The 24,535-nt window shown below is 42.2% G+C and overlaps 1 protein-coding gene across 6 annotated transcripts in view; it reads right to left on the bottom strand.

Annotated features, from left to right (window-relative positions):
• Positions 1-24,535, bottom strand: part of APOLD1 (apolipoprotein L domain containing 1) — a 62,582-nt gene that overhangs the window by 21,821 nt on the left and 16,226 nt on the right. For 4 of the 6 annotated variants that reach the window (XM_078450080.2, XM_078450082.2, XM_078450079.2 and 1 more), the window contains exon 2: positions 13,132-13,268. The exons of 1 other annotated variant lie outside the window; for it this stretch is intronic. The gene's annotated coding sequence lies outside the window, so the exon portion shown is untranslated. Of the gene's footprint in view, positions 1-13,131; positions 13,269-19,632; positions 19,737-24,535 lie in introns of all 6 variants that reach the window. One more of the 6 variants, XM_078450081.2, reaches the window with a different exon arrangement.

Genomic DNA, 24,535 nt, shown 5'->3' with positions numbered 1-24,535 from the left:
CTTTGTCCTCGCTGGTATCAGAGTTATGTCAGGATTGTAAAATGAATCACATAGCTTCCCATCTGATTCTGTGCTCTAGAAAGGCTGGGATAGGATGGGAATTATGTCCTTTAACTGCTTGGAAGAATTCACTGTAGAACACAGACCACGTTGGGACCGTGTACCTTTTCGGTAGGTATTTTTTTGACAACGATTTCAATTTCTTTTGTGGTTATTGGTATATTCGGGTTTTTTCTTTATTGTGGATCCAATATTTGACATTTAGGTTATCTTCAATAATTGTCCATTTCATCAAATGTATTGGCATAAATTACACATGGTACTCTGTAATAACTCTTAAAATCTCCTCTATATATCTGTAGTATGTCTCTTTCTATCCCAATGTTAAGTTTATCTTTTTTTTAAATTTTTTTTTTAACGTTTATTTATTTTTGAGACAGAGAGAGACAGAGCATGAATGGGGGAGGGTCAGAGAGGGAGACACAGAATCCGAAACAGGCTTCAGGCTCTGAGCTGTCAGCACAGAGCCCGACGTGGGGCTCGAACTCACGGACCGAGAGATCGTGACCTGACCCGAAGTCGGCTGCTTAACCGACCGAGCCACCCAGCCGCCCCAAGTTTATCTTTTTTAATTAAACTATATAAAAGTTTATCTAATTGCTTTTTCCCCCCCAAAAAAATCTAACTTTATTTTCTATTTTCATTAATTTTAGAGTTGCCTGATTTATCAAATAAAAATGTAAGATGCGGCGCCTGCTCAGTCCATGGAGCTTGAGACTCTTGATCTCAGGGTTGTACGTCTGAGTCCCACACTGGGTGTAGAAATTACTTAAAAAAATAAAATCTTAGGGGTACCTGGGTGGCTCAGTCAGTTAAGTCTCTGACTCTTGACTTCAGCTCAGGCACTTATTTTCTGTCTTTCTTGTTTTCCAAAAAAGTGCATTTAAAACTACAGATTTCTGGGGCTCCTGGCTGACTCAGTTGGAAAAGTGTGCAACTCGATCTCCAGCTTGTGAGTTCAAGCCCCACATTGTGTTGGGCATACAGATTACTTTAAATACATACATACATACTATGGATTTCCTTGTTTGGTCCCATTCTGTGGATCTTAACATGTAATGTTCTTTTTTGTTCCATTCTAAGTAATTTGTATCTTTTTTTTAATGTTTATTTATTTTTGAGAGAGAAAGATTCAGAGCACAAGCAGGGGAGGGGCAGAGAAAGAGGAAGACACAGAATCTGAAGCAGGCTCCAGGCTCTGAGCTGTCAGCACAGAGCCCGACGCAGGGCTCGAACCCACAAACCGTAAGATCATGACCTGAGCCGAAGTCGGACACCTAACTGACTGAGCTACCCAGGTGCCCCAATAACTTGTATTTTCTATTTTGACTTTCTCTTTAATCCAAGAGTTATTTACGTGTCTCTTTTTATTCTTAATTTTTAAGTGTACAGGTTTGGGAATGGTTCTTTTTATCTTCAATTTCTAATTTTATTACATTGTAATCACTGCATGTGACTTGAAATTTGTTAAGCTTTTCTTTATGGTCAAGTATCTGCTTCCCAAACTTTCTTGGTGTTGTGGCACATGTAAAAAATGATATTTGTGCATCTCATTAGGGTAAAAGGAATTTGGAGCCCCAGACTAGGATGCTGGTGGGAGTCAGGCTATAATACCCAAACCTCTGGCCCATGGGACACAGGTCCCACATGGTATACAGGTTGGGAAACTGGCCTACTACATGCTCAATTTTTGTCCATGTTTTATGTGTATTTGAAGAAAATGCTATTTCTCTGCCTGTTGGAGATATATATATATATATATATATATATATATATATATGATACATATATTTGCATATGCTTGATTAAGATTTTAATGTCTGGGGACGCCTGGGTGGCTCAGTCAGTTATGTGTCTGACTTCGGCTCAGGTCATGATCTCCTGGTTCATGGGTTCGGGCCCGGCATCAGGCTCTGTGCTGACAGCTCAGAGCCTGGAGCCTGCTTCAGATTCTGTGTCTCCCTCTCTCTCTGCCCTTCCCCACTTATGCTCTGTCTCTGTCTCTGTCTCTGTCTCTCTCTCAAAAATAAACATTAAAAAACAAAAAGCTTTTAATTGTCTGATTCAAATCTTCTATAGTTACTTCTTTGGCTCTGTTTTTCTCTCAGTGATCACATCCTCCTCCTTTCCTTCTTGTGGCAAACACTATCCTTTATTTGGTGCTTATCATCCTATACATTTTGTTAGGTTTTAACTACTACAGACGTATCCGGAATCAATACATAGTATTCTTTTGGTTGTTTTAAACTTTCTATAAATGATATCTTACTAGGTGTATTTTTTTGCCAATTTGCTTTTTTCATTCAACATTACATTTGTGAAAGACATCCCTATCCTGAAGGTGAAGCTCAAGCTTAATCATAATTTAATCAGATTTGCTTGTAGTACAACTTTTTATTAATAGAATCCGAGCTAACTACTCATTTTCCTATTGATGTGTATTTCTTTTTTTTTAATGTTTATTTATTATTTTTGAGAAAGAAAGAGCGCACGAGTGGGGGAGAGGAAGAGAGAGGGAAAGAGGATCCGAAGCAGGTTCCGTGCTGACAGCAGCGAGACTGACGCAGGGCTCGAACTCATGAACCATGAGACCACGACCTGAGCTGAAGTCAGATGCTTAACTGACTGAGCCACCAAGGTGCCCTTGATGTATATTTCTAATGCAGATTTCTAATTTTTTTACTTGTACCGTGTTGCTCTGAACATTCTTGTGCAAGTCTTGTTGACTTCCTAGAATGAATCCTCAGAATGAAATCCTAGGCCTTAGGTTATGTGCATTTGTAATTCTTCTAGACATTACCAAATTGTTCTCCAAAGTGGACATACTAGTTTACCTTCCTGCCAATGGTGCAGAATAGGTCCTATGGCTCTACGTTCTCACCAACAATTGGTATCACATTTATATTCGTTTTTGCCAAACTGGCTAAAAAAATGAATCACATTATTATTTTTCTTTTCATTTTTTATGAATCTTAGGAAGGTTGATCATCCTATTTGTCATTTGGTTTTACTTTTCTGTGAATTTGTTTATATTTTTGTCTTTTTCTAATGGGTTATTTATATTTTATTGATCTGTAGGAGTTCTTTATGTAATCTGCACACCAATCTTTGTGGGTTATATCTGTTACAAATATCACCTTTTGGATTGTAACTTCTCGATTTTTTTTTTTTTTTTTTTTTTTTTTTTTTTGAGAGAGAGAGAGAGGGTGCACACATGAGCAGGGAAAAGGCAGCAGGAGAGGGAGAGAATCTTAAGCAGGATCCACACCCAGCATGGAGCCTGATGCGAGGCTCTATCTCACAACCATGAAATCATGACCTGAGCTGAAATCAAGAGTCCGATGCTTAACCGATTGAGCCACCCAGGCACCCCTGCAACTTCTCAATGTTTATAATGACTTTTAATAACCAGACATTGTCTACATGTTAATGTTGTTGAAATTACCAATTTTTTCCTTTATGGCTTGGGTTTTCGGCTTCATTTTATCCTAAAGAGCAAGACCATAAAAACATTCTCCCATTTTCTCTTCTAAAAGTTACTTTTTGGGGCGCCTGGGTGGCTTAGCCGGTTAAGCGTCGGACTTCGGCTCAGGTCATGATCTCACGGTTCGTGGGTTCGAGCTCCGTGTGGGGCTCTGTACTGACAGCTCAGAGCCTGGAGCCTGTTTCAGATTCTGTGTCTCCCTCTCTCTGCCCCTCCCCTGTTCATGCTCTGTCTCTGTCTCAAGAATAACCATTAAAAATTTTTTTTTAATAAAAAAATTAAAAAATATATAAATAAAAGTTACTTTTCAGTTTGAGTCCTTATCTAGAATTCATTTTTGGTATATCTGTGAGCTAGGGATCTAATTATGTATAAGGGGTTATCAAGCATCACTAGTATAGTTCTTCCTTTCCCTATAGATCCAGAGTGTCCATTTTGTATAAATCGTTTTCATAAATAGTTTGGTCTGTTCTGAGCTTCTGTTCTGTTCCTAGTTGTCTACTTGTCCATCCATGCACTAATGTCATTCTGTTTGAATAACAATAGCTCTATATTAATGGTGCATGTCTGGTAGGAAAAGACCCCCATCCTTTTCTTCTGTTTCATTGGGCCTTGGAAAATCCTAAATTAAAAGTTATTGTCCCTTCTGAAAGAATGGTGGCTGCCAGGAGCTGTGGGGAGAAGGGAATGGGGGATTAGTGTTTACTGAGCATCGAGTTTCAGTGGGGATGATGAAGAGGTCTGGAGCTGGATAGATTGGATGGTCATGCAACAATGTGAATATACTTGTATGCCACTGTGTACAATTAAAAGTGGTCAAAATGCTCTAAAAAGTCAGCGTCTCTTAAAATTATGAAGATACCATTGCACCGATATTTTTTAATACAGTGTTTTTGATGAGAAATCTGATGTCTGTTTGATTCTCCCTCCCTCCCTCCTTTGTAGGCATTCTGTTTATTTTGTCTGGAAGATTTTAAGGCTTTTTTCCTTATCTCTTCTATTCATACATTTCATACTATTTGTAGGTCCTTTCAATCTGAGGAAGCAAGTCTTCTCTGAATGACTTATTTAAATGCTCCGCCTCGCTTCCATATTCTATAGTCTTTCTCTCTGGAACTCTGATTAGATAAAACTGAAAATTCTAGATCTTTCATGTATCTTGATTATGTAGAGAACTTTCTAGCTCTGTTTTCCAGTTCGTTAATTTGTTTTCCAGCAAATCTGATGGAGCCCTTTTATTATTTCAACAATCAGATTCCATAATCTCTGGCTTATTCATACTTATGTGTATTCAGCGTTCACAAGAATGTGAACACAAATCATAACTTGTTGCAAAGCCCTAATCTTCTTGCTCTACGGACTCCATTTCCTCAGGTGGAAGTTTGACCGTCTCTCTCTGTCGTGGTGGCATTCTTCAAAGTTGGACATTCTTGATTTTTCACTCATCTCTGTAGAGGGCATCTGTTAGATCTACGTCGCATTGCTTTTCTTGGCCTGTTTTGAGGAAGGATAGGATTACCACTGGTTATACCTCGGTGGCTAGTGTTCTGGTACAGATGCTCCTCATTCTTCCCAGACGTTGCCAGACACTGAAGGTGGGGCCCTGCCTTATCTTTCTTACTGTCACCTTCCTCCCCATTTTTCTTCACTGGAGATAGACAGTACCATTACTATTATCCGGCGGAAGGGGTAGGAGAAGGTGGTGCTAAGGAGGGATCAAACCATCTAGACATTCCTGCTGCGGTACCCGAATCAGTCAACTTATTTGAACTTTGAACTTTTTCCTGCTGCTAGCATCTACCAGTTTGGGGCAGTGAGCATTCAGGGTGTCCTTCCTATATTTTGCAGCAAAACAAAAACAAAAACAAAAAAACAATATTCAAGTTTTGGCTATCATAGATCTTTTTCACCTGTGCCTGTATCATACAGGCATTTGTCACAATTTCTGGTCCCTGGAAATTTCCCCCTCTTGTTTCCCATGCAGTTGTGATTTTCTTCATCTACCTTTTCCATTTCTTATAGACCTTATAGAAATTTGGAGCTGGAAGAAAAGGTTGTGCCACTTTTGTTCAATCTATTATCTTCAAGTTCACCCTTTTATCATGCTTGAGTTATACATAAAGAGAGAAATAAGACAAAGAAGTGATCCATGGGAACCGAAATATCACCTTTTCTGATAAAAGTCACCGAAGGGGCACCTGGGTGGCTGAGTTGGTTAAGTGTCTGACTTCGGCTCAGGTCATGATCTCGCGGTTCATGAGTTCGAGCCCTGTATCGGGCTCTGTGCTGACAGCTCAGAGCCTGGAGCCTGCTTTGGATCCTGTGTCCCCCTCTCCCTCTGCTCCTCCCCTGCTCTCTTGCTCTCTCTCTCTCTCTCTCTCTCTCTTTCAAAAATAAATAAACATTAAAAAAAGAGCCACTAGAGAATGTAGCTTAGCATGGAAGGCAAATGAGCTTACTAATACTGAACCACACAGTACTATACCGACTGAACCAGCCAAACCCAGCAGCCCCAAGAGGGGCAGATCCCATCACCTGGGTGGCCCTGCCCTGCAAATAGCAGAGTGGGTGCTTTCTTGGGCTGCCTGGCTCCCAAAGAGGAAGAAGAATGAAACCAAGCCATTCATGCTCAATTTATTATTCTGGAATTTACCAATCAGATTACATCACCCTCTCCAAGAACACAAGGAGATCTACTAAGTCAGGTTCCTTCACAGATGGAAGTGGTATTCATTCCCTGTTGGGACTGTAACAAATTACCACATTGTTACTTAAAACAATGCATCTTTATTCTCTAGTAGTTCTGGAGGTCGGAGGTCCAAAATCCATTTCACTTTTCAGAGGTAAAGTCCAGGTGCTGGAAGGGCTGGTTCCTTCTGGAGGCTCTGAGGGAGAGGAAGAATCCCACTCCCCCCCCCCTTTTTTTTTTTTTTTTGTCATTTTCAACATTTAGTGGCTGCCTGTGCTTGTTGGCTGTGTCTCCTTCCTCCCTCGCCAAAGCTCATCATTCCCATCTCTGGCTTTGTCATCACATCACCTTCCTCTCTGACTCTTCTGTGTCCCCCTTTAAGTACCCTTGTGGTCACATCAGGCCAACCAGATAATCCAGGATAACCTCCCCACGTCAGGATCTTAACTTAATCACATCTGCAAAGTCGTTGGTACCACATAAAAGAATATGTTCGCAGGTTCCGGGAATTAGGACATGGATATGCTTGGAGAATCACTCAATCTATGGCAGAAGGTAATATCAAAAGTCAGTTAAGAATTATCCCCCCACTAATATTCCCTTGATTTTTGTTCTCTTAAACCACTGGTTTTAGCCATTAAGCCTATGTCAGCAGAGGTGTGTGTGACATCCTCAAGAGAGGACCTCAGGAGCCTATCAGAACAGTCCTGCCCCATCTTCATGAGACTACTCCTCCCTCTTATATTACCCAACTTTGTCCCCTCCCAGGAACACTGGTGGGCAAGACAGATTTCACTCACAAAAGGTTCCAAAATAGTTCCCTATATGCATTGATTAAATAGTTCAATGCCATTTTGTACCCAAATCTGAACTTTTCATTTTTCTATTATCCGTTTTTATCATGCCTATCCATGTTTTCCACATAGCATACCAGAGGATCAGGATTGAGATTTAAAGAACATTTTTTTCCAATGTTTATTTATTTTTGAGAGAGACAGAGAGAGCGTGACTGAGCAGGTGAGGGACAGAGAGAGAGGGAGATACAGAATCTGAAGCAGGCGCCAGGCTCTGAGCTGTCAGCGCAAAGCTCAAAACAGGGCTTGAACCCACAAACCATGAGATCATGACCTGAACTGAAATCGGATGCTTGACAGACTGAGCCACCCAGATGCCCCGGGATTGAAATTAAATGACAAAGGGGCGCCTGGGTGACTCGGTTGATCTTCGACTCTTGGTTTTGGCTCAGGTCATGGTCTCAGGGGTTCATGGAATTGAGCCCCCGTCAGGCTCTACGCTGCCAGCACAGAGCCTGCTTGGGATTCTCTCTCTCTTCTGCTCTCTGCCCTTCCCCCACACATGCTTGCTCTCTCTCTCTCAATAAATAAATAAACGTTTTTAAAAACTGATAAAACTGGGCTCCTGGGTGGCTCAGTCGGTTAAGCGTCTGACTTTGGCTCAGGTCATGATCTCACGGTTCGTGGGTTCAAGCACCACATTGGGCTTGGTGCTGACAGTGCAGAGCCTGCTTGGGATTCTCTCTCCCTCTCTCTGCCCCTCCCTCACTTGTGTGCACTCTCTCTCTCTCTGTCTGTCTCTCTCTCTCTGTCTCAGAGTGAATAAACTTAAAAACATTAAAATTATTTAAAATAATAATAAAATTAAAATAAAAATGACAAATGCACTATTCCCATTATAATATGCACAACAAAACCTCAATAACAAAATGCTAATAATGTTGAGGGGAAAAAATTTTAACATAAACATCTTCCCTTTATCAAATGTCTAGAGAGAAATTAAGGTCCAAGGCATGAAGTAAAAATCATGAGACATTAAGGTTCAAAAAAAGCAAGGTTCAAAACAAAATTATCCTGTTTTGGTGAATTAAAATTCAAAGAAATTGAAGTCCAAAATTCATTTCCCCCAACTTTTTATTCGAGCTGCTCTGTCTCAGATGGAGGGGATTTCGATGCTTGGGTAGAGGCAGGGATCTTTTAAGCTACATTTTAAGCTGGATCTCACTGGAATGGGGGCAGCTCCTAGAGGGCCTCCCAATTAGAAAACAATAGTTACCCCCAGCAAGTCTGTACTCTGCTTTTTCCAAGAGTCTATAGATTTACAGAACATGCAAAATGATCACAGCACCCACTCTACACACACCAGAGGCAGAAAACAAGCCGATTTTTCAAGCAAATTATCAAGCAAAATACATTCCCAGAATCAGTAGTGCGGGTCGCCAACAGTATTTTGGGTCGCCAAAAACTGTTGCAGAAATAACAGCCTCACCAGAAGCCAGTTGAGTGAGACCAAGAATCCAGAATTGATGGACTGTGAGTTAAAACCCAGTTAGGAGGGGGGCGCCTGGGCAGTTCAGTCCGTTGAGAGCCGGACTTCAGCTCAGGTCATGATCTTGCGGTTCATGGGTTTGAGCCCCGGGTCAGTCTCTGTGCTGACAGCTTGGAGCCTGGAGCCTGCTTTGGATTCTGTGTCTCCCTCTCTTTCTGTGTCTCCCCTGCTCGCTCTCCTTCTCTCTCTCAAAAACAAATAAATAAATAAATAAATAAATAAATAAAGACTTTTTAAAAATAAATTTAAAAACCTAGTTACGAGAAATCTACTAGCTACAGGTTAATTTCCGCACAATGGCACCTTGCATTTTTCACATCCAGCAAGTTCCACCTCTGGCAAGGCATTTGAGGGGCTGCTGCCTCCTTGCCAAGTTAGAATCGCGCAGCACTGGCAACATCTTCGTTGATCAGATCTTATCTGTGGAGCTGTCCTTTCCCACCCAGATATTAGAAACCTCTTGATTTCCGAGTCCCTTTTGAATTTTAGTTGTCTGCACTGCAGTGTTGCACTGAAGGTGAATTCCATCCAGTGACAGAGCTCCCAAAGTAACCAGTAAGCATTTTTATTCCTGTGCTGCCGTGGCTTTTTCCACCGCCTCTTTCTGTGGCATTCCTCAGGCGGAAGAAAACCATCACCTGGGGAGGATTTCTCCATCCCATTTCCGTAACCAGTTTCTAGCAACCTCGAGGACAAGTAGAGGGAGTGATTCTTGAGCCACATAAATGCAAACTTAGTCCATCCACTTTTGCCCTTGAAGATAGTTCAAAACAACATTAAAAAGGAATCAAAATTAGGACAGTTTGTTTACATTACCCACCTGAACTTAGTACTAGCACACTGAAAACTAATCTCTCATTAGTGCTCTGCGGTCCAAAGAGAACCCAGCTGCCCCCACGGTTTAAAAACAGCAAATATTTTTCTACTCCTTCAATATCTAAAAGGGCAGTATATGAAAAGACTGTTTCTTTCTCCCTATAATTGAACCCTTGCCTCAGCTGTAACTGCTTATTAAGACCTCTTCAGCCTGCTGGCCCCTGATAAGTCCCTCTCGTGGCCCCTGTGCCATTGCCAAAGTCCTCTTCCAGCCTCAGAGTGGCTTTTCTAAGGTCTTTTTTCCCAGGCCACAGCTGTTAAGAGCCCACTGCACCACCATAAAAACCTACCTGGCTCAATGTAAGACTGCCAAGATCGAAATGTCCTGCACATACACACTAAGGAGCAAGACCACAGGGCCAAGGCCAATCCCATGCCACTCCAGAAGCCTCAGTCACTCCATGGGCATTCATTCGCTTCTCCCTAATTGTGTACCTTATTTCTCCCACACCAATTTTCTGGCCAATGTATCAAACGTCGGAACACTGAAGCAGAGCCCGACAAATAGCACCCCTTCCTCCTTTTCTGAGTTCAAAACAAACTGAGATAAAGGAGTGGAAGGAGAAGGCCAAAGTCGTACCTAGTTCCTGATAAAGCTGGGTTGAGAGTCAGAAAAGCTTCCCAACACCCAGCTGCAGAATAAAATCCAGCAGTCCAGGTCCAAGGGGGATTTGCCTTGCCGTGAGTGGAAGCGTCAGCCCGCCCTGAGAGTGGACCTCATGCTGGCTGGATTCCAAGGAGGAAAGTGGGTGGGAATGAACTGAGCATGCCCACTTTATTTTCCCCAAATCTGCCCCTCAAATCATGCCCCTTTTCCGTTCAGGGCTGAGTTAAGAAAGGGCAGAGAAAATGCAACTGCCTTCACTCGGAAGGGTGGTTTTGGCTTGAAAAAATTTTTTTTTTTTACTAGTAAAAATATTATATGTATTACTTGAGTAATTAAACAGCATGACCTTTTAAAAAAATTTTTAATGTTTATTTATTTTTGAGACAGAGACAGGGGAAGTAGGGGAGGGGCAGAGAGAGAGAGAGAGAGAGAGAGAGACAGAATCCAAAGCAAGCTCCAGGCTCTGAGCTGTCAGCACAGAGCCCGACACGGGGCCAGAACCCACCAATGGTGAGATCGTGAACTGAGCCGAAGTCAGACGCCCAAGTGACTGAGCCACCCAGGCGCCCCCCCCCCTTTTTTTTTTTTTAATTTTTTTTAATGTTTATTTATTTTTGAGACAGCATGACCTTTTAAAAATCCAAATGCTAGAAGCTTCCCACCTGTTAGACTGCAGCACTATGGCTATAATTTGAAATTCTAAAGATGAGATTTCTGGGGCATTGTTAATTAGCATTAGGGAATGTTTCCTCAGTAGTTTTTCATATGTCTTTATGAAAAAAAACGTAAATTTGGAGTGCCTGGGTGGCTCAGTCAGTTAAGTGTCCAACTTTGGCTGAGGTCATGATCTCACAGTTCTTGAGTTGCAGCCCCACGAGACAGCATTGGGCTCTCTGCTGTCAGCACAGAGCCTGCTTTGGATCCTCTGTCCCCCTCTTTCTCTGCTCCTCCCCTGCTCACTCCCTCTCTCTCTCTCAAAAAATAAATAACCATTAAAAAAAAAAAGTAAGTTCATACATTTATTAGCTGTGCACTTGAAAACATGATTTACAATTTGGAGTGAGTTTTTTTTTTTTTTTTTGAAATAGAAGGTATGGCTTCTTTTTTTTCTTTTTAAGTTTTTATTTATTTGTTTCGAGAGAGAGAGAAAGTGTGAGTGGTGGAGGGCAGAAAGAGAGGAGAGAGCAAGAATCCCAAGCATGCTCTGCACTGTCAGTGGGGAGCCTGATGCGGGGCTTGAACTCACTAACCCGTGAGACCATGACCTGAGCCAAAGTCAGATGCTTAACCGACTGAGCCACCCAGGTGCCCCTAGAGCCAGATTTTAATAAAAGCTTTTCTCATCACGGAGACAAATGTTTTCAGCCTTCTCAGATTCCCTCCACTGCCTCTTCTGTTCTTTCATTTTGTCAGTGCCCCACCCATGTGAGTCACTGCCCATTTCCAGACTTCAATGAAATGGCAGTGTGTGAAATCATTTTCTGAGTGGTCACAGAGTGGCCAGACGACACTATCTAGGAGTTCAGGAGGTGAACCCTGGCCAACGGAAATGGAGACAGGAGCGTGCAGGCAGGTAAATGCCCTCATGTGTCCCTCTTGGACTGCTCTGAGGGACAGCTACTTCCTGCAGCCTTTCTGAAGGATCCCTGCTGAAAGGCCTTCCACTGGGAAGACCACTTCCGTCCCTTTCCTCATTCTCTCCATCTGAAACTATTTGGGCCGTTTGGGGTCATCCTGCCCTTACCTTAGGGCAGCCCTCAGCACTTACCGCCTCCAAGCTCCCACAAAGCCAACATTTACTGAGTGTTTCTCAGCGAAGCAAAGACAATATTACATTACACACCATATAGGAAACGTTCCTCTTTTTTCTTCATTTTCCTTTATTTTTTATTAAGTAATCTCTACATCCAACATGGGGCTCGAACTCATGCCCCCGAGATCAAGAATTGCATGCTCTACCAACTGAGCCAGCCAAGCGCCCTTAGGAAACCTTCCTTTTAAATATTTGTTCAGTTTTGGGGCGCCTGGGTGGCGCAGTCGGTTAAGCGTCCGACTTCAGCCAGGTCACGATCTCGCGGTCCGTGAGTTCGAGCCCCGCGTCAGGCTCTGGGCTGATGGCTCGGAGCCTGGAGCCTGTTTCCGATTCTGTGTCTCCCTCTCTCTCTGCCCCTCCCCCGTTCATGCTCTGTCTCTCTCTGTCCCAAAAATAAATAAAAAACGTTGAAAAAAAATAATTTAAATATTTGTTCAGTTTCTATTTCCTCAACATCTCCAGGCTTATAGCTCACCCATCTCTACTGCTTATTCAACCTTCTCATCAAATTTTCTTCCAACGATCCCCCTCAGCCTGTGGTAGGTGGAGAACTTTGGTCTTCCCTCACATGTTAATTCTCTTCACTGCCAGCCACCCTGCTTAATTCAGCAAGCCCTCTAGAGTGAGCTGAGTATACAAAGCATGCATTCATCCCGTGGACAAGAAGGGAGGTATTGCCAGTACATCATTATAATACATCTTTCCCTCTGTCGCACGGGCAAAAAACAAAATCCCAAGCAGAGGGAAGAAACAGTTGTGTCAGGGGTGATGCAAGTGTGGGGCCTCGGCAGGCTCAAGTATGCAGTACAATCTGGTGGAGGAAAAGGAGATCGGGAACAGGGATCTCGAGGCAGGGGCAGATACGACCTGAAATTGGGTTCAGAATGAGGTGAGTCACCTGTGCTGAAGGAGGGCAGGAGCTGGGAACGTGTTTTCAGGAAACACTGGCACAGGCAACAGGAGTGCAGTTTAATACACGATCTTATATCAACAAACACCCCATATGTTTACTGCCAGGATCAGAACTGATCCCAGTGGCAATGAGACTGATCCTGAAAGTAGACAAATGGATCACTTGCCTGGACTCGAGGGATGAAGAACCAGGAAGCCTGGTGAATATTAACATCTCCCCTCACACTTAACAATACATTCTCCTTATGTATTGGTTTCCATTGTTGCTATAACAAATCACCACAAACCTAGTGGTTTGAAACAACACAAACTTAATCCCTTGCAGGACTGTGGGCTAGAAGTCTAACCTGGGTCTCACGGGTGGCAATGAAGGTGTTGATGGTGCTGCATTCCCTACTGGAGCCTCTAGGGGAGGCTCCTTTTCCTTTCCTCTTCCAGCTTCTAGAGGCTCTGTGTTCCTTGGCTCCACGGTTCCTTCCTCCACCTTCAAAGCCAGCAAAGGCATGTTGAGTTCTCTCATCCCGTCACTCTGATGTCTTCTGCCCTCCTCTTCCACCTTTCAGGACCCTTGTGACATTGGATCCACCCAGATAATCCCAAATAATCTCCCTATTCGTGGGTCAGCAAATGAGCAAACTTAATTCCATCTGCAACCTTCCCTCCCCTTTAGCCATGTAACATATATTCACAGATTCTGGGAATTAGGGTGTGTGCATCTTTGGGGATCCATCATTCTGCCTACAATACGGTACTGAGTGCTATGGAGAAAAACAAAGCAGGGATGAGGGAGAAGGAATGACCAGTCTTCCATAGGCGTGTCTCTGACCACAGCTGCTTTTGCTTTGAAGGATTCATTTGATTAGACTGGGCCCAGCCTGATAATCCAAGCTATTCTCCCTGTCTCCAGGTCCTCAACATTAATCGCATATGGAAAGACCCTTTTGCCACTTAAGGCAACACTCATAAGTTCCGGGGAATCGGATGTAGACGTCATGGGGAGCCATTATTCTGCCTTACACATCTTATCTGTGATAGAATTTTCTAGGTGTCTAGGCTTCTCATTGACCCTGAAATTTCCAGCTGGAGCTCTGACAGAAGCCCTTGAGAATTCAACTAGTAGATACAACGACCTCAATTTAGTCAGAAAGCAAAAGATTCTTCCCTCTTAACTCCCTAGATTGTAAAAATATGTGTCCTCTTCTCTCTGCTTGGAAGTAAAGCAGCAGCATGATGCCACTACCACCATTAAGATACAGAAGAGTTACATCAGCCCCAATAATCCCCTGGTGCTGCGTCTTTATAACCAACGCATCTCAGCCCGAGTCCCTGACAACCAAGGATCTGGTCTCCATCTCTTTACTTTTGCCTTCTTGAGGATGCCATACAAATGGCATCACACAATCGGTAGTCACTCAGATCTGGCTTCTTTCACTTAGCAAAATGCATTTGAGATTCACCCGTGTTGCTGTGTGTATAGTTCATTCTTTTTTACTGCTAAGTAGTATCCCATGGTATGGTTACACCACAGTGTGTTTATCCATTCAATTGGGTTTTTTTTTTAATTTTTTTAATGTTTTATTTATTTTTGACAGACAGAGATAGAGCATGAGCAGGGGAGGGTCAGAGAGAGAGGGAGACACAGAATCCGAAGCAGGCTCCAGGCTCTGAGCTGTCAGCACAGAACCCGATGCGGGGCTCGAACTCACAGACCGCAAGATTGTGACCTGAGCCGAACTCGGACGCTCAACCAACTGAGCTACCCAGGTGCCCCATATCCATTCAATTGTTGATGGACATTTTGGTTTCCAGTATTTGATGACTGTGAATAAAGCTGCAACAAATACTCATGTACCATTTTTTTTCACGTGAACTTCAGTTTTCATTTCTCTTGGGTAAATACCTAGAATTACTGGGTCATACGGTATGTGTTTATCCTCGTAAGAAAACTCCACACTGTTTTCCAAAGTGGCTGCACCATTTTGCATCCTACCAGCAATGTATGGGAGTTCTAGCAGCTCCATAGCCTCATCAGCATTGAGCATTTCAGGTTTTGTTTTGTTTTGTTTTAGTTTGGGTTTAGTTGGGTTGGCTTGGCTTGGGTTTTTAGCCATTCTAAGAGGCATGTGGTATTATCTTATTGTGTTTGAATTTGCAACTCCATAATTACTGATGATGTTGAACACACGTTCATGTGTTTATCTGCCATCTGTGTGTATCTCCTTTCATGAAGTATCTGTTCAAAGCCCTTTGCCCATTTTTTGAAGAACAAATATTGTTAAAATGTTCATACTACTCAAAACAATCCACAGATTTAATGCAATTCCTATCAAAGTACCAAAAGCATTTTTCACAGAACTAGAACAAATAATCCTAAGATTTGCATAGAACCACAAGAGACCCCAACGAGCCAAAGCAGTCTTGAAAAAGAAGAACAGGGGCGCCTGGGTGGCGCAGTCGGTTAAGCGTCCGACTTCAGCCAGGTCACGATCTCGCGGTCTGTGAGTTCGAGCCCCGCGTCAGGCTCTGGGCTGATGGCTTGGAGCCTGGAGCCTGTTTCCGATTCTGTGTCTCCCTCTCTCTCTGACCCTCCACCGTTCATGCTCTGTCTCTCTGTGTCCCAAAAATAAATAAAAAACGTTGAAAAAAAAATTTAAAAAAAAAAAAAAGAAAAAGAAGAACAAAACTGGAGGTATCACCATCCCAGATTTTGAGATATTCTACAAAGCTATACAAACCAAAACAGTATGATACTGGCACAAAAACAGACATATAGATCAAAAGAACAGAATAGAGAAGCCAGCAGTAAAATCACGATTATTTTATTATGTTAACCTTCAACAAAGGAGGAAAGATCATGCAATAGGAAAGACAGTCTCTTCAACAAATGGCATTGAAAACACTGGGCAGCTACATGCAAAACAATGAAACTGGACCACTTTCTTATACCATGCCCAAAAATAGACTCAAAATGGACTAAGGACCTAAATGTGAGGCCTGAAACCATAAAAATCGCAGCAGAGAGCACAGGCAGTAATTTCTCTGACATCAGCCATAGCAACATTTTTCTAGATATGTCTCCTGAGGCAAGAGGAACAAAAACAAAAATAAACTATTGGGACCACATCAAAATAAAAAGCTTCTGTTCAGTGAAGGAAATAACCAACAAAATTAAAAGGTACCTACTAAATGGAAGAAGATATTTGCAAATGCTATATCTGTTAAAGGGTTAGTATCCAAAATATATAAAGAATTTATAACACTCAACACCAAAAAGCCAAATAATCCAATTCAAAAGTAGACAGAAGACATGAACAGACATTTCTCCAAAGAAGACATATAGATGGCCAACAGACACACAAAAAGATGCTCGATGTCACTCATCATCAGAGAAATGCAAATCAAAACTACAATGAGATATCATGTCACACCCGTCAGAATGGCTAAAATCAAAAACACAGGAAACAACAAGGTTGAAGATGTGGGAAAAAAAAAAGAACTGCTGTGCACTGTTGTTGGGAATGCAAACTGGTATAGCCACTATTGAAAACAGTATGAAGTTTCTTCAAAAAATTAAAAATAGAATCACCATATGAGGGGCGCCTAGGTAGCTCAGTCTTGATTTCAGCTCAGGTCATGATCTCATGGTTTGTGGGATTGAGCCCCACTTCAGGCTCCACACTGACAGTATATAGTCTGCTTGGGATTCTCTCTCTCCCTCTCTCTCTCAAAATAAAAAAACATTTTAAAAAGAGAAGGAGAAAAAGAATTACCATATAATCCACTAATTGCATTAATGAGTGCAATTAATGTAGAAATTAATTCTATAAAGAATATGAAAAACACTAATTTGAAAAGTTTGATAAGCTCCCCTATGCTTATTGCAACATTATTTATAATAGCCAAATTATGGAAGCAGCCCAAGTATCCACCAATAGATGAATAGATAAAGAAGAGCTTAAATATATACATATATGTATATATACATATACATATATGTATGTATACATATACATATATGTATGTATACATACATATATACATACAGCTCCAGGCTCTGACCTGTCAGCACAGAGACTGACACAGGGCTGGAACTCACGAGCTGTGAGATCATGACCCAAGTTGGATGTTCAACTGACTGAGCCACGCAAGCACCCCTGTAATAGTAAAAATTTAATGGCAAGACAGAAGAAAAACTTTTTTTTCAGTAAGTCCATGTCAATTATTTGTTTGGATCACTTAGATAAGAAAAATAGGATAAGTATCAGAAAGGCAAAAAATCAGCGTGTCTGGGTGGCTCAGTCAGTTAAACATCCAACTCTTGATCTCACCTTAGGTCTTGATCTCAGGGTCGTGAGTTCAAGACCTCACAATGAGCTCCATGCAGGGTGTGAAGCGTACTTAAAAAAAGGGGGGGGGTGGGCACCTGGGTGGCTCAGTCTGTTAGGCATCTGACTTTGGCTCTGGTCATGGTCTTGTGTTTTGTGGGTTCAAGTCCCACATAGGGCTCTGTGCTGACAGCTCAGAACCTGGAGCCTGCTTCGGATTCTGTGTCTCCCTCTCTCTCTACCCCGCCCCTGCTCGCACTCTGTCTCTCTCTCTCTCAAAAACAAATGAACATTAAAAAAATTTTTTAAAAGGCAGAAAATCACTATATATATTTTCACCTTGTAGTGTGATAAATAACAAAAGCAGCCTCTAAAATTGCTCAACTATTTGAAATTTTTAAGTTATCCCCTTAATGCTTATGTCATGAAGAAAATTCAGATTATAACAATAAAGTATTATTTAAAGATAATATATATATATTTTTCACATATAGAATAAAAGAATAAAATAAAAATAAAAGAATCTTTTGCTCATTTTTAATTGGGTTATTTTCTCATTGATAAGTTTTGAAAGTTCTTATATATTCTGCACACAAGTCCTTTGTCAGATATGTGATTCGAAACTATTTCTCCTAGTCTATGGTTTGTGTTTTCATTCTCTTTTACAGTCACTTTCACGCAGCAAAAGTTGTTCATTTTGATGAAGCCCAATTCAGATTTTTTTTTTTTGATGGATCGTGCTTTTTTAGCTTCATATCTAAGAAACCTTTCCCTCATCCAAGTTCACAAACATTTTCTTCTATGTTTTCTCCTAGAAGCTTTATAGTTTTACATTTTTTTTTTTTTTTTTTTTTTTTTTTTTTATTTTTGGGACAGAGAGAGACAGAGCATGAACGGGGGAGGGGCAGAGAGAGAGGGAGACACAGAATCGGAAACAGGCTCCAGGCTCCGAGCCGTCAGCCCAGAGCCTGACGCGGGGCTCGAACTCACGGACCGCGAGATCATGACCTGGCTGAAGTCGGACGCTTAACCGACTGCGCCACCCAGGCGCCCCTAGTTTTACATTTTACATTTAGGTCTACGATTCTTTGTGAGGTTTGGGCATTTCCATTTTTACACAAGGTAAAAGGTGTAAGTTGAGATTCTTTTTTTTTTTTTTTCTTTACTTTGGCTTTTTTTTTTTTTTTTTTTTGCATATGGTTGTTATTTGTTTCAACATCATTTACTGAAAAGACTATCTTCCTATATTGACTTTTTGCACTTTCATTAAAAATTGGTTGGGGTGCCTGGCTGACTCAGTCAGGAGAGCATGCAACTCTTGATCTTGGGGTTATGGGTTCAAGCCCCACATTGGTATAGAGATTACTTAGAAATAACATCTTTAAAAAATTGGTTGACAATGCATGGGTGTGTCTATTTCTAGACTCTGCATTCTGTTCCATTGATCTTTGTGTGTGTCCTTTCAATAAACACCACTCTCTTGATTACTGTGGCTTTGGTGATTAGATAAATCTATTTTTAGTAATCTCTACACCTAACCGGAACTCATGAGCCCAAAATCAAGAGTCACATGCTCTACTGACTGAGCCAGCCAGCCACCCTTAGGTATATCTATTTTTTTTAATTAATTTATTTATTTTGGTTGGGGGTAGAGGATGGGGGTGAGGGAGAGCACAAGCAGGCTAAAAGCAGAGACAGGAGAAAGAATCCCAACCAGGCTCTGTGCTGAGCCAGACACAGGACTCAGTCTCCTGACCATGAGATCATGACCTGAACCAAAATCAAGAGGCGGTTGCTTAACTGCCTAAGCCACCCAGGAGTTCCTAAAGCTATTTTTTTAATCCAAAATTTCTATCATTCAAGATGGGTCATCTTGAGCAAGTTACATAACCTCTCTTAACATCAATTTTCTCAGCTATAAAAAGGATATTAGGGTGGCTCAGTGGGTTAGGCGACCAACTCTTGATTTCAGCTCAAGTCATGATCTCACGGTTTGTGAATTCAAGCCCCACATCGCACTCTCAGCTGTCAGCGCAGAGCCTGCTTGGGAGCCTCTGTCTCCCTCTCTCTCTCTGCCTCTCCCCTGCTCTCTCTCTCTCTCTTTCTCAAAAATAAACATTAAAAAAAAAAAGAGGATCTTAGGAGTACCTATGTGAAAGAGTGATTATAAGGGCTAAGAAGCCAAGGCATGGGAAGCATGGGAGTAGAATTGTTGTTTCTAGCCTCCTCCTTTCTTCCTGGATTAGCATCTCCTTCTTTTGGGGAAACAGTTCTTCTTACTCACATCAAGCACGTAGTCCTATTGTAGCTGCCAATCATACTACCATGTCCCACCCTGGCCACAGGGAATGGTCAAGGGATGAACACAGGTGCCACGCATAGCTACTTGGAGACTTTCTCCCCTTAGTACTATGGGAGATTGAATTCCTAGCCCTAACTTTTGCTTTTCCCTCTACCCACATACTTTACCCTGTAATTTCAGTTTTTCTGACTCAAGAATAAGTATATTTCCTTGGATTTTACATTTAGGGCTGGCCATGTGACTTGCTTTGGCAAACAGAATGAAGCAGAAGAGACAGAGTACCAATTCTGTCTAGAATTGAAGAGGCCGTAGGATCTTTCTTGTCCTGGTCAATAGGTAAGGAGAAGAAAAGTTTTTCACTTGAATGAAGATTGAGTTTTTTTGTTTTATTTTTTTTTAATTTTTTTTTTAATGTTTATTTATTCTCTTGAGACAGAGAGAGAGACAGAGCATGAACGGGGGAGGGTCAGAGAGAGAGGGAGACACAGAATCTGAAACAGGCTCCAGGCTCTGAGCTGTCAGCACAGAGCCCGACGCGGGGCTCAAACTCACGGACCATGAGATCATGACCTGAGCCGAAGTCAGACGCTTAACTGACTGAGCCACCCAGGTGCCCCAAAGATTGAATTTTGATTAAGCATCAAACTGGACAATTTTAGTTACTGAATTGACACTGTGAAAGAGGGTTTTTATTATACAAGAGTGAGCTAGTAAGCTCCAGAAGCCCAAGACTGAGACTCAAACAGGAACAAGTGAAGGCTAGTGACTCCCACTAAACAGACCTCGGCGGGGGGGCGGGGGGGGGGGTTACCCCACGTGATATTGCATTTTTATTATACCTTCCTCCACGTCATGCTCATTCAAATATTTTTAAACCATTGCATCTTCTTGTATCTCATTCCTTATTGTCCCTATTTTATTGAACTTTAATCCTTTTCAACAGCTTTCTCTTGCCTTATTGGCACACTTTCTGTTCTCCCTTTTCTTTTAAAATTTTTCTTTTGATCAAAGCAATATATTTTCCTACTGGTGAATCTCAGTAGTAAAGAGCATAGAACTAAAATCAGCATTCTTTTGCTCCTTCCATGCAGTATTGTTCCAGGTCCTCCAAAAAGGAGCCACCAAAATATAGTTAGACATGCAAGACATTTACCAGGGGAAACATCTGTAGAGGAAGTGAAGAGGAGCCAAGAGAAGTTGGGGAAGCTGTCCAACCATGATGCATATCTGACCTTGAGTGAAGGAGAGCGGGAAGGAAGGAAGGCTGAGTGAAAGTGTCTTGGATCGCAATGCGGTTGTAAAGAAAGTTCAGCAAGGCCACTGGGGAGTCCTCAAGCCAGTCACCTGAAACCCACACTTGACTTCACGTTGAGGCCATGCTTCCCAAGGCTGCCTCCAGCCAATGATTGAACGCAAGCCATACTGAAGTACGACCATACCTGGGAGCCATGAGACTCCTCTGGCTGTTCTTTCCACACCACTCAATCCATCATGGCTTTTCCTATCTTAAACCTGTCACTTCTCATACCTCCCTTTTGTGCATCCTTCCACACCCAAAGTAAGATGGTCCAGGGCCTACTTGTACTTCTGGGGAAGGCTCAGTTGTAGGCAGTCGGTAGGAAATAGATCGAAGCACAGGAGAAAAGAGACGGAGGAAGCCACTTAAACTCGACCTTAGTCTAGGTAAAAGGAGTTGGTGTAACTCTTGAAATCTAGCATGATTTACCAGAACAGGTCATTCAAATGAGATAAAGTAATTTTATCCCGGAGTCTACTCTCTGCACATCTCCCATCTCATGGCAGTAGGCAACTGGTAGCTGACTCAGGGTTCAGAGCTTCCCTCATGTCTATCTCCACGCAGAGAATTGACCGAGAAGTGCTCTACTGATCCTCCAGAATTCCACACCATGAAGTAGAGGGAAAAGAGTTGTGGCCTGCCAAAACCAGATTGTAGCGGATGATTACCACAGCTGTGGAGACACCTCAGGAGCAGGTCCACAAAAATGTTTGCTGCTGTAAACTGTGCATCCGTGCACTGGTAACACCAGACTATGACAAGACTACTATGAGTATTAGCAGACTATACATCATACGTCCCAATCACCTTCCTCCACGCCTTGGTGCCTTTGTAGATTTTGTTCAGCCACATGGATACCCCTTCTGCTACTCTTGTTTGTTGGGTTTGGGCTCCGCAAATTCCTATTTATCCTTCAATAGTTAACACAACATCTTCTCTTCAAAGCCTTCCCAGAGCTGCCCTCTCCCACGTGTATGCTCACAGAGGGTTATTCTAACCTATCTCATTGTTCATAACTTATTGTACTGTGGTCACACACACACCTTTGAGCTCCTTAAGGGCTTGAGAGCAGGGATGATTTTTTTTATACCTAATGCTTAGCATACAGTAGGTGCTTAATACATTTTTATTGAAAGAAGGAAGGAAGGTAAAAGAAAACAGACGCAGAAAAAAAGAAAAGAAAACTGACACAGAACTTCTTTCCATATCGACATTTTCCAGAACTTTGTGCAAATGAGCATCCTCAAAGCTACGTTAGGTAATTCTTCCTCATACCAGGTGTGAGAGCCATTGTTCCTACAGTTATTTTAGCTATCTTAATGATTCAGCCAGATGACCAGAGAAGAAATTATGCCAAGCACTAATGCAGTGACATCATACCAACATGGCCTGGTTCTCATTTGATTAATTAAGAAATATTGTGCTTAGTAATGAGGCTCTACCCTAGGAAGCAGGTCTAAGACACCAGCCCTAAAGAAAACATACCTATTATTCCGAGAATGGGCCATGTGACATCAGATTATTAAGTAGTGTTACAACATGCCCTTGGCTTTGAATTGTTCCCAGCCTTCCCAAAGTAAAGAATAATGTGTGGTCAGTGTTCACTTCACACACAGCAGAGCAACTAAGGAAACCACACTCACACTCCCAACGGCTAAAACGGAATGGATAAATGTATTTATATGAATATACTATGCAAAGGGGAGAAAGCAGGGAGGAATGAGAATGGATGGTGAGGAATATCCGTGAACAGGCAAGGAAAGGATATATTTTGAAAAGTTGCCCCATGTGTGCCCCATGTGTGTGTCCCATCAGCCGTGTCCAGTTAGACCTAATATTGAATTACACTCTCATTAATAATAGCTGACATTTTGAAGCACTTCCTTTAGCCACCATTTCCACACAGTATAACAATGTTTTTATAAAGCACTCTCAGATACGTTATTTCAGTGGCTCATGTCGACCACCTTGTGGGGAGGTTATTCCTTTCCCTCGTAAGCTTAGCCTAGACATCGTGACACGAAGATGACGACCCCACCTACAAGTCTGTGGTGGCTCATTAAGGAAGACCATAGACTTCAGCTAATCAGATCTGCCTCTGCCCACCCAACCCACTCCCACCCCCAGCTGTGGGTATATTCCCATCCACGAAGCAACTGGCTTTCCCAGGACCTACCTCGAAGGCTCAAAAGAAAACCTAAGGCTTAATTATTCTTTACAAAATTACCTTCAAAACCCAAAGGACAGAAAACCACCCTAAGAGCTTCTTATCCACACAAATGAAATGGACTTTTTAAAAAATTTTTAAGGGTTTTTTATTTTATTTTATTTATTTATTTATTTTTTTTATTTTTGGGACAGAGAGAGACAGAGCATGAACGGGGGAGGGGCAGAGAGAGAGGGAGACACAGAATCGGAAACAGGCTCCAGGCTCCGAGCCATCAGCCCAGAGCCCAATGAGGGGCTCGAACTCACGGACCGCGAGATCGTGACCTGGCTGAAGTCGGATGCTTAACCGACTGCGCTACCCAGGCCCCCCATATTTTATTTTATTTTTGAGAGAGACAGGGCTCAAGCGGGGGAGGGGCAGAGAGAGAGGGAGACACAGAATCTGAAGCAGGCTCCAGGCTCTGAGCTGTCAGCACAGAGCCCCATGCGGGGCTCAAACTCACAAACCGTGAGATCATGACCTGAGCTGAATGAAGTTGGTCACTTAACTGACTGAGTCACCCAGGCACCCCATGAAATGATCTTTTTGGTGAGTCCTCTCACCAAATTAACAAATTAGCTAACTTCACTTGGCTCTTATCTTGCTACACTTCCCCAAAAACAAGTTGGGCGGCCCCCCCCAACCCCCGCCCCAGGCAAATGAGATAGGAGGTAGGAAACTAACACAAACAAGTTTAGCAAATATAAAGCCTTGGATGTCTTCCTACCTAACTCACAAGGTGGCCTTGGAGAAACACCAGAATCTATATGGATCTTCAGAGGCAAGCTCATGCTTTAATAATAACCTCCCTCCTTAGGCCTTCGGAGCCTCTTTTACCGTAAAATGGCCTTATCCCCTAAGAAGGGGTTTCCTAACCTTAAAATGTCCCATGGTAGTTGTAGCCTGCCACAAAAAAAAAAAAAAAAAAAAAAGTCTACTGATCAAAACTAAGTAGCATCCTCTGTCTTCTTCCTAAAGCAACTTTGGAAAATGATACTATTCTTTCCTTGCCGAGGAGAGAGGGAGACTAAGGTGGAAGAAGTACTAAGATTTTCCTATAGTCATTCCAAAGTTTAGCAGGAGCTTTGTTTTTGTTCTTAATGAAACAATTATTAAAGATTAGGGGGTATCATTTTTCCATAAATGGCAAGACATTGCTGGCCAGAAATATTTAATCACTATACAGTCTTCCAATCTGGCAGAAAGTGAAAGAGAATGACTTGGGATCGAGTGTCACACTGAGCCAGCTGGCCTTGTTCTCATTGAGATTATTTACAAGAATAACAGGACAGCCTCTAAACCCAGGCGAGAGTCAGAAGAGTCAGCGAGACCTAGATCTGAGCCCCCGTTCAGCTGCTTAATGTGACGGTGAGCAAGAGTTAGTTCCAAAAACTCAGTTTCCTCATTGATATAGCTATTTCTCAGAATTTTTGTCAGGGTTAAAAGGAAAAAATGTAGATAAGTGGCTTAGCACACATTGAGTGCTCCATAAAAGTTGGTTCCTGTTATTATCTATCTGTAGGGAGAGAACATCTGCTTATCAGACTATTGGGGATTGTTTTGCCTATGTGCAAAATTCAACCTAGGCACTTCAGGGAGGTATAAATCAAAACCTAAT

Source organism: Panthera onca, chromosome B4, assembly GCF_046562875.1.
Source record: "Panthera onca isolate mPanOnc1 chromosome B4, mPanOnc1 haplotype 2, whole genome shotgun sequence".
Lineage (NCBI taxonomy): Eukaryota > Metazoa > Chordata > Mammalia > Carnivora > Felidae > Panthera > Panthera onca.
Note: the sequence above shows the minus strand (reverse complement) of the source record. Positions and strands in the feature narration are given on the sequence as shown.